Consider the following 18,970-nt stretch of genomic DNA (forward strand, 5'->3'; position numbering starts at 1 on the left):
CGCGCCGCTAGGCACGCTGGTCCTCGCAGTCCCGCGTCTGACCTTGGTGACCAGCTGTTGGATTCCAGGAAGCGCGTTGGTGCTCAGATGCACGTCGAGGGAACAGGAGGCTGAGTCCACAGCAACAAGAGTCTTTGCCTGCGAGCGGCTCCCGCGAAGCGGGGGCCGCGAGGCGTGGCGAAGTGGCCGGAGAGCAACGGAAAGCAGGAACAGCACTCCGAGCAGTAAGGGACCCAAGGTGCACTCACTCCGTGCAGGTTTTAATGGGATGAGGGGGCGGGAAGAGGACCAGCTGCGGCCGATCCGCGCCGCTAGGCACGCTGGTCCTCGCAGTCCCGCCTCTGACCTTGGTGACCAGCTGTTGGATTCCAGGAAGCGCGTTGGTGCTCAGATGCACGTCGAGGGAACAGGAGGCTGAGTCCACAGCAACAAGAGTCTTTGCCTGCGAGCGGCTCCCGCGAAGCGGGGGCCGCGAGGCGTGGCGAAGTGGCCGGAGAGCAACGGAAAGCAGGAACAGCACTCCGAGCAGTAAGGGACCCAAGGCGCACTCACTCCGTGCAGGTTTTAATGGGAGGAGGGGGCGGGAAGAGGACCAGCTGCGGCCGATCCGTGCCGCTAGGCACGCTGGTCCTCGCAGTCCCACCTCTGACCTTGGTGACCAGCTGTTGGATTCCAGGAAGCGCGTTGGTGCTCAGATGCACGTCGAGGGAACAGGAGGCTGAGTCCACAGCAACAAGAGTCTTTGCCTGCGAGCGGCTCCCGCGAAGCGGGGGCCGCGAGGCATGGCGAAGTGGCCGGAGAGCAACGGAAAGCAGGAACAGCACTCCGAGCAGTAAGGGACCCCCTTACTTTACTGGGTAGTTAGAAGTAAATTAAATATGTCATTGGGTATAAGCCAATTGTACCATGTTTCAGGAGAGAGCCCAAGCACTTTAGCACAGGTTAGCAGTGGTAAAGTGCACAGTCTTAAACCAACAAAAACAAATTCAGCAGAAAGTGAAGTAAACAGAAAAATCTATAAGGGTGACACTGCAGGGAGGGCTAGTTCCAACACATGTTGAGCCAAAAGAAGCACATTCCTAAAGGTTCTAGTGACAGACATCAATTTATCACAGTCTAAGGTGTTAAAATGCCACCGTATAGCTCTTTAACTATTTAGGATGTCAGTCAGCACAAACATAATGAATTAAACCATGCCTTAATTTAGCTTCTGTGGTCCAACATGTTTATACCTGGAATGTATGCTGACAAACATTAAAGTATTGGATATGAGCCTCGAAGGTTGTGCATGCATGCTTCTTCCAGGCTTCAGTCCCCAGTAAACAGACTGCTGGTGTGCTCCTTAATACTTTGAACTGAGAAGGCACCTGGGCACCTAGCTTGCCATTTTCCTGTGGCTTCCAGTTCCTGCTTTTTCGAGCCTGATCCATTTAGCGCCTTTTAACCAAATGACACCACCACTGCCCAGGTTTTCCCTCCCCACTCCTTCCGCTCACCATTCTTCCCTCCAACAAAGGCTGCACCCACAACAGGACCTCCTCAATACTCATCCAGCACACTCGCACAGCTTGCATACCACTGGTGCACCAAAGGTGAGCCAAAGGCAAGTCGATCTGCATTTGTCCACACCTGGACAGTGCCTGAACCAGGAACGCGGACACACAACTACACAACACTACAACCACAGCTGCCACTGGAGCCAACAAATGCCACCACTACTCCGCCGCTATTCTCTGTGACCTCAACAACACACACTGGCAAGCATGCTGCTGCTGCACATCACCCAGCATCATGGTAGAAACGTTCTCCTGCAGACATTGTAATTTCACCTGTGACACCTGTGACATAGAATCCACCACCTCCAAACATCCAACTCATGCCACCATGTAGTGCTAGAGGTACTCTTATGGGCAGATACCATGTGATGACCTTTGACTACCATCATTTTAATTATCTTGTGGTGTTTCCTTTTATCCTAGCATGAATGTACATCCTGAATATGCTTTGCTACTCTTGACGATTTCTTCTCGTAGTTTTTAAGTGGGAGCTGTTACAGTAGAACAGCTTGCCAAGAACAGAACGTGTGGGATGTGCATTTGAAAGCATGAAAGAGAGAGGGGTGTGGAATGTACTTTTTGGTCTCAAAGTGCAGTGTTATGAGCAGTGGTGCACAAATGTGTATCATGTTGTAAATTGAGGGATGAAGTATGTGATGCTATAGGCAGTGGTGCACAAATGTGCATTGTGTTTTACATTGAGAGATAAGTTATGTAATGCTGTAGGCAGTAGTGCACAAATGTGCATTGTGTTGTACATTGGGAAGTATTATTAAGTTCTTACTATTGGATATGACATGGCCTCTTGTCATCCTGAATTTTGACTCTGCCTTGCTTAAGAGTGTTTGCAAGTTGTTTTAGTTAATCACGTCAAGGTTGTTTTGTGAGAGATTGTTTAATATACCCTGGAAGACATTTGTAAGCTTTGTTAAGATAATGGCTGGAACATGTGAGAATGTAGAGGGAGCATGGAAACTCCTTTTGCCCTGGAATGCCTAAATGAAACTTGGCCAGTTCCAGTAAGTTTCCTTGGAGCAGAGGGAAATACTCTTGAAACCTTCTAGTGTGTTTTGAGCCTAAAAAGCTGGAGAATCTTGCCAGCCAGCTTCGGAGCTCATTTTTGGAAAAGACGTGCCACCACAAAACAACAGAACCTGAGTCCTGGTCGAAAGTCCATTGCCTGGCTGTTAACTGGCTCCTCCAGCTTGAGTTGGCAAGGATGTCGAGTGAATGATCGGGTGAGGTGATTTGTTTCTGCCTAGTGCCATTGTGATGGTTGGTTCTAGTGGCTGTGGCCATTTGAGGTGTTTTCTTTGTGATCTGTGAGTGAGTCAGAGTGCACATCCAAAGTAATCATTTGATTTATTTAGTGTATATATCTTTCAGTTTTTTTGCAGGACGTCCAGTAGTATTTGCTGCTTGTTTATTCATTATTATTATTTGTGCATTTAACCGTTGCATTTATCAAGTGTGTTATTATTGCTTGCATATAAATATATATGTCTCTCTAGATACATTTGAATGTTGTTAATTTGACATCTGGGAAAGCCTTTCTGTTAGAGAGGTTTGCATACATAAAATCTCAAGCCTCATTCTAAAAAGAGAGTATTTGATGTGTTTCATTTTATAAAGGAAAACCTCTTTTCTAAGTGGTATTGTGCTTTATGTCTTCTACCTCGTTGTGTTTGGGCCATCGTGTAGGGGTGGTAGTATTTTGAGGGCGAGGCAAGACATTTTTACATCACAAACAGGATTGTCGAAAAGTGCAATTTTGAAAGGGAAAGATGCTCTCTAAAATTATTATGTTTTCAGTTGCAGATTCCCAGATGCCAACTGAGTTATTTGAGTGGGAGATTGCCTCTAATGCATGTTTAAAAAACGGTTTTAGCAGAAGCTGAAGCTGACTAATGTTGGGTTTGCCAAATGCCAGTGTGGCTTCAACCTCATCCCTATTTCATCCATCACCATATAAACCCTTCCCCTTTATTTCACACTTGCAGATTCTTTTTCATCTCGACTTTTTCTCTTTGTCACTGCTTTCCCTCTTTCTCTCCTTATTTTGCCTTTTTCTGTCTTTCTTTCTTTTGTTCTGTGTCAAAGTCTGAAGAAAAATAACTCCCTGTCCCTAAAATGTAATACTGGTGCTCCCCACCTGCAACCACCTGCTAAAATTAAGCAGTACCTGGCTCACTTCCTAGCAACTTTCATTCAAAATAACTATTGTTAAGAGGATGATATAATGGACTTGAACATACTGACATTAAGGTCCTGACTTAGAATTTGTCAGATGGAGATGCATTTGTAATAGGGCAGACGGGAATTCTGTCATATTAGAATTCTAAATCAGACTGTACGTCTGAGATCAAGTGAAATGAAATGAAATTGGGTTTTATAAAGAGCAAATAGTTGCCCAGGGGTGTCCAAGCACTGAACCAAGAGGGGTTCCTACAGATGGACAGACAGCACGGGAAAATAAAAGAAGGGACCTATTTATTGAACAAAAAAGTTTTCAATTGTTTCCTGAAGGAGGTTAGGTCAGGATTAGATCTTAGGTGAAGTGGAAGAGTGTTCCACAACCTAGCTACGTTCAGAGTGAAGTAACGGCCCCCCGCTCTGGTCCGTTTGACCCTAGGCACGGTGGCAAGAAATGCATTGGCTGAACGTAGCTGTCTACTAGGGAGATAAGAGGTAATTAAAGGGAGATTGATTGCAGGACCTGTTTCCCAAAATGACTGGTGGGCTATGCAGAGGGACTTAAAGCTGATCCTGTCCCTAACAGGGAGCCAGTGCAGAGTTTTCAATTCAGGTCTCGCAGAAATCCTACGGGGAATTTGCAATAGGGTGCGAGCCGCACAGTTTTGGATAACTTGCAATTTTCGCAATGTGGTGTCAGGGGCTCCAAGATAGAGTGTGTTTCCAAAATCTAACCTGGAATGGATCAGTCCCTGTACGACGATTTGTTTGGCCTTGAATGGTAGCAGGGGAAATATCCTCCTCAACATTCTAAGAAGGCCAAAACAGGTAGCCGATAACTTAGTGGCCTGATAGTCCAAAGTCAGGGACCTATCCAGCCAGATGCCCAGGCTCTTAATGATATTCTTGGGAACTGGGAGGGAGCCTAGACAGGCCGGCCATATCGCATCCACCGAAGATGGAGCCGAGTGTCCCAGGAGCATGACCTCAGTCTTGTCCCCATTCAGTTTGAGACAAGACAGGGTCATCCAGCTGTTCACTTCACTCAAGAAGCCTGCAAGATCCACCCAGTCCGCAGAGCTCTCGGCCCGCGTCTAAGAGACCACTAGCTGGGTGTCGTCCGCCTAGGTAACGATCTTAATACCATATGGATGGACGATCCCAGCCAGCGTCCTCTTATAGACGTTAAACAATGTCGGGCTGAGCGAAAAGCCCTGCGGAACTCCACAGCCTAAAGGTCTGCTGGTGGAGATGGTGTTTCCCTCAAAAACCTGAAAGGTTCTGCCATTCAGGAAGGACCCAATCCATTTCAATGCTCCACCCCGGATTCCAATATCATAGAGACGCTGCAGTAAGATTTCATGGTTTACGGTGTCAAAAGCAGCGCTTAGATCGAGGAGGATGACAGCCGCCGATCCTCCTCGGTCTAAGATTCCTCTGGTTTCCTCCAACACTGCCAACAACGCAGATTCCGTCCCATGTTTGGGGCGGAAACCCGTTTGTGATGGATCCAGCAGCTGGTTATTTTCTAGAAAATTCATCAGAAGACTATTGATATACTTCTCAAGTATCTTGCTGATCCAGGGGAGCAAGGAAATGGGACGACAATTACTGAGATTATTTATGTCCATGAACAACATAAAAACTATTCAGTAGGCACTGATCAGACATAATTTTGTGGAAGCTTGGAAAAACTGCCAGGGGCTTCAGTAACAAAGAGAAGACTCCACTGTGTAACTGAAATGCGAAGTCCACACTTCACATCGATCTGTCAGCAGAAATGCATGCTGCTGCATGCACTCAGTAAATGGCTATAGACCAGCATCCACTTTTTCTTAGATGAAGAAGAGGTGCTGTAGCATACAGATTTCTGTATGCTGAACCAGGAAGTCTAAATTTAATTTCTTGCTTCTGAACTTGACTCAATTGTGTGATGATGGTACACTAACTTTGTTCATCTGTGCCACATTTCTCTTGGGTACCAACATGTGGAAGGCTATTATCTGGTTAACTCTTGCAGTATAAAAACAATACACAAACAAATTATTCAAGAAAAAAATCTGTTTAGCTGAAAATTTTAGATGCATTCTGGTTGATGCAGTTTCATAGGAGGGGCGAGGCAACCAAAAACGTTTTGGAATTAATTGCTTAATATAATTTATTTGGTTTACTCTAACTTGCATTGTTTAGAAGTTCTCAAGAAGAAAAGACTCTCGTAAAGTCAAGAGTTCATATTATACTTTATGGGTATAGCATGAACAGTGCAACTTAAACAGAACTGTTCTTAGTCAGAATCAAAATCTGCACTAGTACAATGCTTTGTTGTCTTCTGCATAAGTGTATCTACTGTATCTACTGATGCATGCATGGCGTTATTGTTGTTGGGTAGCTGTTCAACCCTCACCAACCTAAAAAAACACTGACTTAAAGCAAAATTTAGTTATTGTCTCAAAAAAGCACAAATCACTAGAGTACACCCTGGAACTGAAAAGAACAACTTTGTGTGTGGATGTACTCTTGTATAGATCAGAATTCTGCCATGTTACATGTTTCCCACTAATCTAGTAAAACTGTGTATTTAGAACAACACAACTTCATAATACAGAGACTGAGTTTTACTAACTAATCAGTGAATGTTGGTTTGTTTTGACTAGCTCACAATACTGCATCTAAAGTCTTAAACCTCCATAGTTATAGACGTTGTCAATAACCTAGAACATGACGGTCAGATTCACAAGGAAATCATGTAAACAGATCTAACCCTTTCTTTTGTCACCATTTCATGCCCAAAGTATCACAAAGAAAAAATACAATTTTGCATTTTCAAACATTTATTGAAAAACTCTAACCTTTGCAAATAAAACATGATCCTCAATTTTTAGAAAGATGAACACATTATTAGAATGAGCATTATTAAAATAGTGAAAAATACAAACAATTCATAGTCATAGTTTAAATACTTTATTCAATCTAAAATACACATAGATCTTAAAGGCACAAATCACATAGCTCTGATATAAAATCATCCACTTTCAAGAACTCATCATCTTATTAATACACATTAAAAAGCAATAAATAAGTCAGGTAAAATAAATCTACACACATAACTATATGACAAAGATACTGAATAAGCCATCTCGGATTTAGCGATAAACTAAAAAGGATACTACCGAATAACAAACATAGTGATCATGAAGCATTTGCAGGAACCATAAACCTGGTCGACATTGCCTAAAATTATATTTGCGCATGATTGGAAGAATAAAAGTATTCCGATAAGGTGTATAATATTTACAGAAAAAGAAAAAGTGAAGATCAATTTGAGTTGATAGTCTATCGCATGGGCAAGGAGGAAAAGCTAGCTGTGGATAAATACCAGAGGATATCCCAACAGACAAGGTATAAGATTTAATCTGAACCTTAGCAGTACAAATCAGTTCTGAGAATTAGTTACAAATGACAAATAAGAGACTGATCTCTCAAGGATAACAGGTAAATTCAAATTATGTGAAACCATTGTTATATTGTAGGTAATTTTATATCTTTCCATTTTACATAAACAATGTTTTTTAATAATTTTTGGGGAGACAGACACACATTTAGATGAAATCTCAAAAATATGTTGTAAGCCTAGGGTGGTAAAGGTATGTCGGACATTCGAGATCCATGGGATCTTATGAGCGTTATTAAGGGAAAGACAGTCCTTAATGATATCTTGAGTAAGGTCAAGTGATTCCCTTCTCCATATTGAATGCCAGAGCAAGATTGGTGCTAGGTGAACCTAGCTACTGATTTTTTCAGAAAAGTATGTTCTATTGATTGAAATGACTCGGAATTTTCATGTCCCCATAGTACTGCTCCATATATCGCAACATGGCTAGCCTTATATATCTTTATATTAACATCCAGTGGAACCCAATTTATTGAGAAAAATAAAAATGACATTTATACTTTTTTTCTAAAAAAAAGATTCTGTTGGCAACCACATGGTTTCAAGAAGTGGTTTTATTAAACAGTATTCCTAAATACGCAAAGGTATCTATTTGTTCAACTTTACGGCCATCTATGTGAAAGACAGGGATTTTCTTTGCCCGTTGGCCAGCCACTAACAAGAAAGGTTTAGCCTCCTTAATAATAATAATAATAAAACCACTTATAGAGCGCATGGTTACACTCAAGACAGTGTGTCCCCACGCTAAGAAGTGCTACTGCTCCCTGAAGAGGTCGAGGACAGGGGATAGACTCCATCCTGGGAATCCGGATCAGTTATTCCTTAGGGAAGAGGTAGGTTTTTAGTTTAGATCTAAACAATATTTCAGAAGGCTCCATGCGCAAGTTGAGGGGGAGATTGTTCCAGTGCTTGCTCGCAAGATAGCGGAAGGAGCTGCCTCCCATCCTGCTCCTGCGTACACGAGGAATTTGAAACAGCATTGCTCCCGCAGATCTAAGATCCAGGGTGGGGCGATGTATGGTCAGGAGGTTACGCAGATACCTTGGACCTTTACCCTGGGCAATGCGTTGTGCAAAGCAGAGAGCTTTAAACTTGATGCGCTCCTCAATAGGGAGCCAGTGAAGTTTTTGTAATGCTGATTTGCCGGATGCCCTGTGCGGGAGGTTAAGTACCATGCGGGCGGCGGCATTTTGTACGCTTTGTAATTGGTGTAAGCCTTTCCTGCTCAGTCCTAAAAGGAGGGCGTTACCGTAGTCCAGATGTGGAGTCACTAGGGCGTGAACGAGAGTCTTCCTAGCACTGAAAGGGAGCAGATCAAGAACTTTACGGAGTATTTTAAGTATACCAAAGCATTTGCCCGTAATTTTGTTGATCTGTTGTTTGAAGGAGAGCTCCGCGTCCAACCACATCCCAAGATTTTTAATGGAAAGTGCTGGACAGGGAACTCCTCCAAGTTCTGGTGGCCACCATGCCTGCGACCAAGCAGAGGAGAATTTGCCAACCATCAATAGCTCAGTTTTGTTGCTGTTGAGGCGGAGGCAGTTGTTATTCATCCAGTCTGCTACTGATCGCATGCAGTTGGAGAAATTGGTGGCATCCTCAGCCTGGTTGTTGGAGAGATTGATTATTAGTTCGGTATCTTCAGCATATGTGACGATATCCACACCAAAGGTTTCCACCAATTGGGCTAGGGGTTCCATATATAAATTAAACAGCGTGGGGCTCAGACTTGAGCCCTGAGGGACCCCATGTCTCAACTTACGGAGAGACAACGAATGAGGAGGGCAGTACACTTGAAAACTCCTGTTTTCAAGAAAGGATTCAATCCACTTCAGGGCTGGACCTACTATTCTCAGATCAGAGAGGCGAGACAGCAGCGTTGAGTGCAGCACGGTGTCAAATGCTGCACTAAGATCTAACAAAACCAACGCTGCTGTCTGGCCCCCATCTGCAAGTTGTCTCAAGCATTCTGTGGAAAAGAGAACTGCTGATTCGGTAGAGTGGCCTGCTCTAAACCCTGACTGAGTGGAGTGGAGAAGGGAATTTTCCTCAACAAATTTCATAAGTTGGCTATTTACTATCTTCTCCACCACTTTTCCACAGAAGGGGAGAAGGGAAATCGGGCGAAGATTCTGTAGCTGGGAGTTCTGTATATTGTTTTTTTTTCCAGGGGTATTACTTGTGCCGTCTTCCATGCGTCAGGCACATGACCTTCTTGAAAGGACAGGGCGATCATATGTTCAAATTGTTCAATCAGACAGTCCATGACTTCCTTGCAGCGATTAGGGGCAATCACATCCAGAGGAGAGCCAGACTGAATGCTAATAATGATTGTGAGCAGATCAGCTCTCTTAGGGACGAAAAATTGAGTCTGATAGGTCTTAGTGGCAGGGGCGCTGCTTATTACCACCTCACTGGCGGGGGGTTACCTGAGAAGGTGGCATGTATTACATCTACTTTTTTTATAAAAAAGTCAGCGATGTCATCACATCATTTGTTGGTGAAGATGTCTTGGGCCTCAAGTCTGGATGGGGTCGTAAGCTCCTTGTAGATCACAAAGAGTTCTTTCGTAGGATTTTTTGCAGATTCAATACGACCTTTAAAATTAGTGCTTTTAGCTGTTCTAACAAGTTTGTGATAGATTTTTAATTCTTTCTTTTAGTTCAGCGTATCCGCTGGATTGTAATTTTTCCACCACCTCCGTTCGGCCTTTTTACATTTGGCTTTGGCTTCTTTAAGTTCTTTAGAGAACCAAGGGGCAGTTTTCCCTTTTCTGACAGGGGGTTTATGAGTCCATGGTGCTACTGTGTCTAGAGCCCTAGACACCCATTTCTCATAATTATCCCATGCGTTGAGCAAGTTGTTGCTGGGAGGGGGTGAGTCATTAAGAAGAGCCATTTTGAAGTTTTCCTGCGTAGATTTCTTCCAGTTTCTGAATTTCATAGGACCGGTTTTGTTTACATTGTCGTCCTGCGGGCCAGACTCCACCTTGAAAGGGATAGCAAAGTGGTCTGACCAGATCATTTGCATAGGTGTGGCAATTGTGATTCCTTCCCAGTTAGCGAATATGGGGTCAAGTAGATGGCCGTGTTGATGTGTCGGGCAGTGGATTGGAGTTTGAGTGACTGAGACTTCAGAGCCTCCACCACATCCTGTGCTTCCTTACAATTGGGATTATCAAAATGCAAATTGAAATCCCCTAATACCAGGATTTTTTTATGGCGAACAGAGTAATGAGTTGTCAGCTCTGTTAATAGCCTGCAGAACTGTGAAGTTTTGCCAGGATGCCGGTAAAGAAGGATGCCATTGATGGTGTTTTTAGAGTTAATTTTTAGAGTGAAGAAACCACTTTCACAGTAGGCCCAACTTTTTCATGAATTCAATCATGGTAATTGTTCCTAATGTTGGTAATATTACTCCCATTTGTTCTTAGCCTCTATGCTAAAGAAACATATCGGGAGTAGCCGTCTGCACGGTCTGTTGGTATGACCTAAACTCAAACCTTGATAGTGTTTGTCAGGAACACAGGCTTAGTGTATCCACATACCACCTCCGAGTGTACAGCTATCTTCCTTCTCAGATTGAAGGTCTTGGGCGACTGGTCTGCATCCCAGCAGTGTTCCGGGATGACTGTGGCAGAAGTGCACCTCTACTAGACTTCAGCACAGACGCAGTTTAAATAATTAAACAGCAAGCTAATCAAACTGTGACAAAGGTGCAGGACAGCCTTTTAATTAGACTAAAGCAGAAGAGTCGTCTATTTGTGAGTGCAGAAAATAAAACAATGCCTCATGTTCTGAATTTTTACGATCCTAGGACTAACTATGCAGACTACAGGGTGACAATGCCTATCAGGAAGAAATGTGTGCAAAGGCCATCCTCGCATTTGAAAAACATGTACAAAGTACTGATCCAGCGCTCCTACCAAAATTCTTCATAAATGATGTCACCATTTACCACCAAACTTACCAATCAATACCAGGCCCATAAAAATAACAGAGCAGCTGAATCATGAGGCAAATGAATCTAATATGTTGTTTAAACTATCTACAATAAACAAGACCAGCTTGTCATTTTAATAAGTTTATTCAAACATATTCAAGAAAACTTAGGTTTGGAACTTTATTAAACAAGTATTAGAAAATGTCATTATTGAAAAGTGTATTCAGCATTTATAAAGAGAGCTTGATTCAAGAATTATTAATCATTAACAGAAATAAGTGAGAAAGAGCATTTCCAAACCCTAGCTAATTCCCTGTCTCTACCCTCATCGCCTGAAAACAAAGGGCCTCATTTATGAAAAGTGACGCATCGCTGCGTGAAAACAGCGATGCGTCACTTTTCACTGCGCACTCCTTGCGACACCAATGAAGCGTCATATTTAATGTATGACGCATCATGTCGCAAGGACTTACAGATACGTCAGTATTTCTGACGTATCTGTAAGCGCAAAAGTGACGCATTGCTGGAGTGTGTCACAAAAGTGACGCAACTCCAGCAATGCGTCCTTTCACATGGGGAACGCCCCATGTGAAAGGGCTTGCGTCAGTCTTACGCCTGCTGTGAGGCAGGCGCAAGATTTTGACGCAACAGCATCCTAAAAGTGACGCAGTGAAATCTCATAGATTTCATTGCGTCACTATTACGAGGCTTTTTGCGGGGGAACACCCCCTCTGCATACATTATACCTGACACAGGTATAATGTGGCGCAGGGGTTTAAAAAGTGACGCATCTACCTAGATGCGTCACTTTTTAAATATGGCGCAACAAGGCGCATATTTTACGCCGCTGGTGCGTCACAAAAAGTGATGCACCGGTGGCGCAAAACTGACGCAAGGCCTCATAAATAAGGGCCCAAGTCTTTTAAAAGTCTCCTTTTCCTTACGTGCATTCGTCGGTCAGCAGAACATGACCCTCTGGAATCAAGAAGCGTAGGCAAAAGTCTGCTCCTTGAGCCAATTCTTATACCCTAAAACTAAGGCTAAACTAAATATTTTCACATTCCAACAGCTAAATTCTGGCTCCCCATTGGCTGAACCACCTCATGCCACAGTAAATTGTGACATCTTCCACCTCAGGTCCGGGCTTTTACACAAAGCCATTATTCATGCACAGAGTCCTGGCAGCACTTCCTTAGGCTGCTACATTTTGTAGCAAAGATGTTCATGAAATGCACAAAAGTACCGCGACTCACATCTGGCCTTGAGCCTGTCCGTTCTGAGCTTCTTGTGGGCACAATAGCAAACCTCTCCACAGAGTCGCCTTTTGCAGTTCTTTTCAAAAACTTTTCACAATAAAAGTTTATAGGCTTCTCATCTTTTTCAAAATAAGTTTTCTCATGTGGCTTTACATCAGCAGGCCTCTTTTCAGAAAGTATCAATTTTTCTGCGCCACTTTGCTTGCGTCACTTTTTCAGAATGCATTATTTTTCTGCAGCCAACTCTATGCTTCTTTCAGTAAACTATTATTTAAACAAACATAAAACATCAATTAATTAAAGAATTGACATTTGTTCTGTTACCCACCCCCCTTTGCTAAATGATAACCCCTTAATTATGTTACCTAGCAAAAGCACATTTAAGCAGCATATATTACCTTTGATGTACCAATCCGATCTGGAACTGCATTTGTCACAAAAAAGACAAGACAGAAAGACATTTAAAAGCACATGCTATTATTTTTGACAGCAGCAGTTAGTATATGACAAAGACAATAGACAATAATTATTGTATTATTTTCTTTAGCATTTTGCACAAATAAGCATAATGTTAGTTCCATATGTTCATGTTGCACAGTTTATTCTAGGTTGATTTAATAACATGCAGCAAACATATTAGTTTTATTAAACACTAGCAGCTCGTCCCGACCTTGTCCGGGAGCAATCAGGCTTCCCTGACCCCCGCCTGCCCCGACATTGTCCAGAATTTCGGGCCCCCGCCTGCCCGGTCCCCGCCTGCCCCGACCCCCGCCTGCCCTGACATTGTCCCCCGGAGCCTTAAAAAGGCGGCATATGATAGTCACAGCAGTGCATTATAATGTAAAACCGTCTCACTGTAATGCAGCTATTACTCCAGCCTTCGCCTGGAAATTACCATTTCCATGTGTTTAGAGTGGGGATAAACCGAACCAGATTTCCTGGCTTTCCTTTGGGCTGCTTGCTTTCCCCGTCCCCGCCCGCCCCGTCCCTCGCCTGCCCCGACCCCCGCCTGCACCGACATTGACCCCCGGAGCCTTAAAAAGGCGACATATGATAGTCACAGCAGTGTGCTTCGGGCTGTTTGCTTTCCCCGTCCACATGAAAAGTACCACGAAAAGAGGGCACATTTAAACACGACTCCAAGGTTGACGGATCACTTTCGCCTGTGGGGTCTCTTTGAGCGGGGTTTACCCTTGACGGAGCTCGGCGTGCCGAGATTCCAGCATGGTAACATAATGCCCGCGTGTCAACCTAAACCCTTAAAGCTGAAACGCTGAAACGCTGGCGCTCTGCAGTTCAACTTCCTGAGCTGTGTTTGAGGTAAAACTAATGAGTGTGATCGTGGTAGTTTGGAGCCTTACATCACCCCGTCTCCCCGCCTGCCCCGACCCCCGCTGCCTTACCTCAGCCGCCGCTCCTCAGTCCACCGCTCCTCGCCGCTCCTCCCCCGTGCCATGTCCACCGGTCATGGACGCCGCTCCTCCCCATGCTTCTGATGTCAGCACGCAGGTCGCGGCCGGCGCTACTTCGAGGGAACTACTTTTTTTATAATGTAAATTTTTTAAATATTACGTATTTTTTATCTTTATATAGCCTATGTCCATCTGCACACCCTGAGGATTCCAACAATGTATCAGGTGTGCGGATTGGCGCTGTGGTTCCCGAGTTTACCCGCCTCAAAGCCTCAAAGTTCTTCCTTTATAATAGTAGTATAGATTATGGAAGTCTGACTTCACAAGCCTGAACAAAATATTGTTCATTAACCCGCTCCATCAGTACCATTAAAAAATTAGGCTAGGTTAACACGAGAACTAAAATAGAAGCTAAATGCAAGCCACAAAACAGTCACATATTGTGAAGCTAGCCATGGGTGAAGTGAGTTGATCCGATGCCTTTTTCATTCACTGCCATACACTCTTTGCCTCATTGTAAAACAGTTGCAGGTTCTTTAACAGCCCTGCTTTCTCCTTTTGCCACTGTTTCGCCATATTTCTCTTCCTCTTTCTTTCCCCATTTTTTGCCTTGCTCTCTATTGTTTTGGGTAAGAATCTGATGATAAAAATAAGTGCTGGTCCCCAGAAATGAGTGCCTGTGAGCCCCACCTGCAACCAATGGCTTAAATTATGCACTGCTACCTAGACATATCCCTAGACCCTTTAGAGATGACATGTAGAAACAGACACGTGTCTGATAGTCAACACATTTGCTTTTCATTCACAAACTAAAAGAAATCTGTCTCTAGAAACACTTTCAATTTTACCAACATGCAACAAAAGCACGACAAGATGAGGATGGAACTCCCTGTGCATCAATCTACTTTCTAGCAGTCCCAGAATAAAGGGTTAGTATGAAATGATTTCACAACAACATTCATGGAACCGTAGCATCAGTGGAAGCAAATAAAATTGATAGCTGAAAGGAAAAGTGCAGTAGGGCAAACAATGGCATCACTACATGACCAGAATGAAATCTTGGATATTTTGAGGGATAGTTTTCAGAAAGTTGTTGCCTTCTTTGTCTTCTCAATGACAAGCCATCAGAGGTCTGAGCAAAATATGGGCAGATTTTTCAAAGATCACCCCTCTTGTAAAGAGGTTACTCAAGAATTTTAGACTTTGGAATTCTTTACAACCTTATTTGACCCCTCCGTGGGATCTGCTTGCGGTTCTTAATGGTCTTTGGTTTCACCTTTTAAACAATTAAGTTCAGCAAGTCTACAGTGGTTAACAGCCAAAAACTTTTAACGTGTGGCTATACCCTCAGTTAGAAAGTCAGGTGTGGTAGGAGACTGCTAGCATCCTACCCTTACCTCAGATACTTTTCTGATCGGGTGGTTTTCAAGCTTGACCATAAGTATAAGCCAAAAGTTCAGTTACAGTTTCTTGTGGAACAAGAAATTGTCTTCCCAGTTTTTCAGTCTGAAGGGGAGGACCCAGTTCCATGTTTACTTGATGTCAAGAGGGCATTTCAGTTTTATTTGGAAATGACAAATGTTTCTGGGAAGTTGAATTCTCTTTGTTTCTAATAGCCAGTCAACATGGTAAAAATGTTTCTACATCATCTCTTAGACCATGTGCTAGACAGGCTATCACAAAAGCATTTTCTTCCATGCATCTTTAGATGCCAGCAGTCCTTCAAATATTTCCCTAAGTAAAGCTGATTATTACATTTTGATTTGTTCATTGAGGAATTTAAGTAAAAGGGATGATCTTGTGTATATTCACATGTGGTTTTGACAGTGATGGGAATGATGGTAAACGAGTAATGAATATATTACTTACTAGTCAGTGATCTTCATTCTCCTGAACCTTAGTCCACTGTGTCACAATCCTAGTTGTTCTTAATGTTGCTTGTTCCTTAGGAAGGAGGGGGGAGGGGAGAGGGTAAGTGACTATTTCTCTAGGAAGGGACGGGATTTCATTTAGACAGTGAAGCGACACTCTGTTTGGTAGTTGTATTAATCTATGCTTCAAGAAGTCGGAGTGCCTCACATGGTTTTGTATGTGACAGGGAAGATGGGTATAAGAGTAATGCCTGCCTTCCAAATGTACTGTATTTATGCAGAGCGCCAAAAGGAGTTCATATTAGAACAAGCATTAGGAATGCCAATAGGTCTGCATTTAAAGGAATGTTGTATGGTAATGTGAAGCATTACACGTAAATAGCATGGAAATAGATATGTATTGGTGTGGAAGCAAAGAAGCAAAGCACTGTAGAATAATATTGGTGGAGGTTAATATGTCAAGCGACAGATCCACTTTCAAGCAAGACCTAAAATGCCATGTTGGTTCACCACTGCCCTCCTCTGATCTGTGCTCCTGCCTGAGGAAAACAACATACATTGTCTTGTTATCTAAGTCACTTTAATAGCATTCTGATGTCATGTGTGTGCCACTAAACATTCGACCTCATGCAGCTGGATAAACAAACAAAATGAACACAGCCGTCAGGGGGGCAAGTACTTTTTTGTGGAAGCACACAACGTCTGCCCAACCAAAACATGCACTCCTGGCTGCCAATATGTGGGCGGAGCCAAAGCCCCTCTCTAGTGAGGCTCACATAATTGTCTGGTAACAATTGCGCTTTCAAGCCAGACTGCAATAAGAGAGAGCTCTGAATATCTAGGACAGAAGCAGCGCCACTTATGACTGGCCTGATTGCAGGATTTAGCATACAGCAAAGCCAGAAGCACTGATTAGATCTTTGTTTAATGTACTGCATCCCTGTGTATTTCCCTTCCCTTTCTCATCACCACATCCTCGCAGTAAAATGTCCTAGTTTTCACTGTGTTATAGGGTCATTCATCAAATGTGTATGTTTTTTGTTTTTGTTTGAGGCTCTCGCTGGTGCGGCACAGGATCCTGGGTTTGCGCGGCAGACAGCAGTAGGTGAATTATTCATTGCAAATGCCGTGCTTAGTTTGTAAGTTGTCACAAGTAATGACGAAACGGCTGCTCTGGCCGGGTTTGAAAATCCAACAGCACTTTTTCCTCCTCTTATTGCCATTGACAGAAAATAGCAACAAACAGCGACAACTGTGTCGCTTGTTCTGTGACTGCCGCTGTGAAAATAGGGCTGCGCAGTGACTGGAGCAAGAATAATGGGCTGTCACTCAACGCTGGGAGACTGAGCTAGTGCCTACAGGCACACTCACATATATTTCAACAGTTACCTCACTCATGACCCGAATGCCCCCCACTCCTTTACTCTTGCATAGACTCTTTAGCCTGGCTCTACTAATGCACCTGATTCATGACGCGCAGGATGCTCCTCGGTTCCAGTAGTGAGGCTTAGCACAGCTCCACTAAAGCACCTCATTTATAATCCACTACTGGAGCCCACACAAGGCCCTGCCAGGGCACTTCAATCCTGACTTGCCAAGCTGTCTCTCTATTGCCCACCCTTAGTGATCATATAGATTACAAAGTGTCAAACATGGAAATCAGTTTTGTGGGAGGTCCTGGAAAAGTTAGGAGTACCCCCTCAGCTACTCAGCATTATAACCAGGCTGCATGAGAACAACTATGCGCAGGTGAGGTGTGGGAGGGATGGCAAGCTTTCGTCCAGGTTTCCTGTCCGTCGAGGGGCCAGGCAGGGCTGTGTCCTGGCACCGACCCTGTTCTGTCTTTTTATTAATAGCGTTATACTACATCTAGATAACGTTAAGGACAATGATGCCCCAATTCTGGCAGGCAGGAGGGTTCCGGCAATCATGTTTGCTGATGATACCCTCCTGCTTTCCAAATCCCCCATGGGGATTCAGAGGATCCTGAACGGATTTGGTCTCTTCTGTCAACAGCACGGGTTGGAGGTGAACACAGAAAAGACCAAGTTTATGATCTTCAATCCACATAACAAAGCCAGACCTAATCCCACCCTGGGTACTGTTAGCCTTGAGAGGGTTTCTACCTTTATATATCTGGGGGTAACACTTCAGGAAAACCTGTCATGGGACCGCCAGATAGCTAGATCTAGGGTTAAACTGTCCCAGCTGTCGGGTGCAATTTTGAAGGTGGTAAATACTTCCACCTTTAAGCCCTTAAGCCCGGCCCTAGAAACATATAGGACTCAAGTCAAGGCAGCGGCCTTGTATGGCAGTGAGCTATGGGGGTATAAGGCAGGTAAAGATCTGGCAGGAGTGGAAAACAGCTTTTTAAGGCGCCTAGTAGGTCTCCCGCAAGGCACGCCACTCTTGCCACTGAGATTAGACATGGGTCTTCCCCCTATTGCTGAAGAGCTTGTGTCAAAGCCAGTGAAGTTCTGGCACCGGCTATGGTCCACTAATGAATTACACCACTATAGACAGGACCTTATTCATGTCATGAGCCTGAACCGCAACAGCAAAATCCCCTGGCTCGCTTTCGTAAAGAATGAACTGCTCAGTATGAACTTGCTAGAGCTATGGGATGATCCTGCTCAAGGTTGCCAAAGGATCACACGCAAAGCCTTGACCCAAATTTACAAGGACAGGAGCCTCTCACTCATGTTGAATGTCCAAAACAGCGGCACCCTTACTGTGTGATTCTTGGAATCCAAAAATTCTTATGTCTTTGAACCTTTTATGGATTTTATTTTTCCTGTACTGGCGAGGAAATTGTTTGTGCAATGGAGGCTAGGGACACTCCCTACCAAAACTTTTACTTGTAAATGGACTAAAGGGGGTGAGAAATTATGTCCATGTTGCAGTACCCACGAGGAAGATGACATCCACATTATGTTTGTTTGCCCTGCCTATCATAGACCCTGGAAACATTGGATAGCGCCGCTCTGTAGGAACCTGGGGTTCAGGAAGTATACACAGGCATACAGAGTAATGAAAACTAGCACTTTGGGTCACATTGTGTTTGCCATATCCAAATTCTTAATGGCAGTATGGACAATTAGAAAGAAAAAAACCCATTGAATCATGGTATTGTCTTGCACTCCCTTTTCCTCGCTGGACGAGAAGAGACTTTTTCATAATGTATTTAACTACTGTATTTTAAATGTATGTATTGTATTTTTACTGCATCTTTTATGGTCTATATGGCCGAAATAAAGAATTTCTGGATTGGATTGGAAATCAGTTTTTG

Source organism: Lissotriton vulgaris, chromosome 2_1 (assembly GCF_964263255.1).
Source record: "Lissotriton vulgaris chromosome 2_1, aLisVul1.2, whole genome shotgun sequence".
Taxonomy (NCBI): domain Eukaryota; kingdom Metazoa; phylum Chordata; class Amphibia; order Caudata; family Salamandridae; genus Lissotriton; species Lissotriton vulgaris.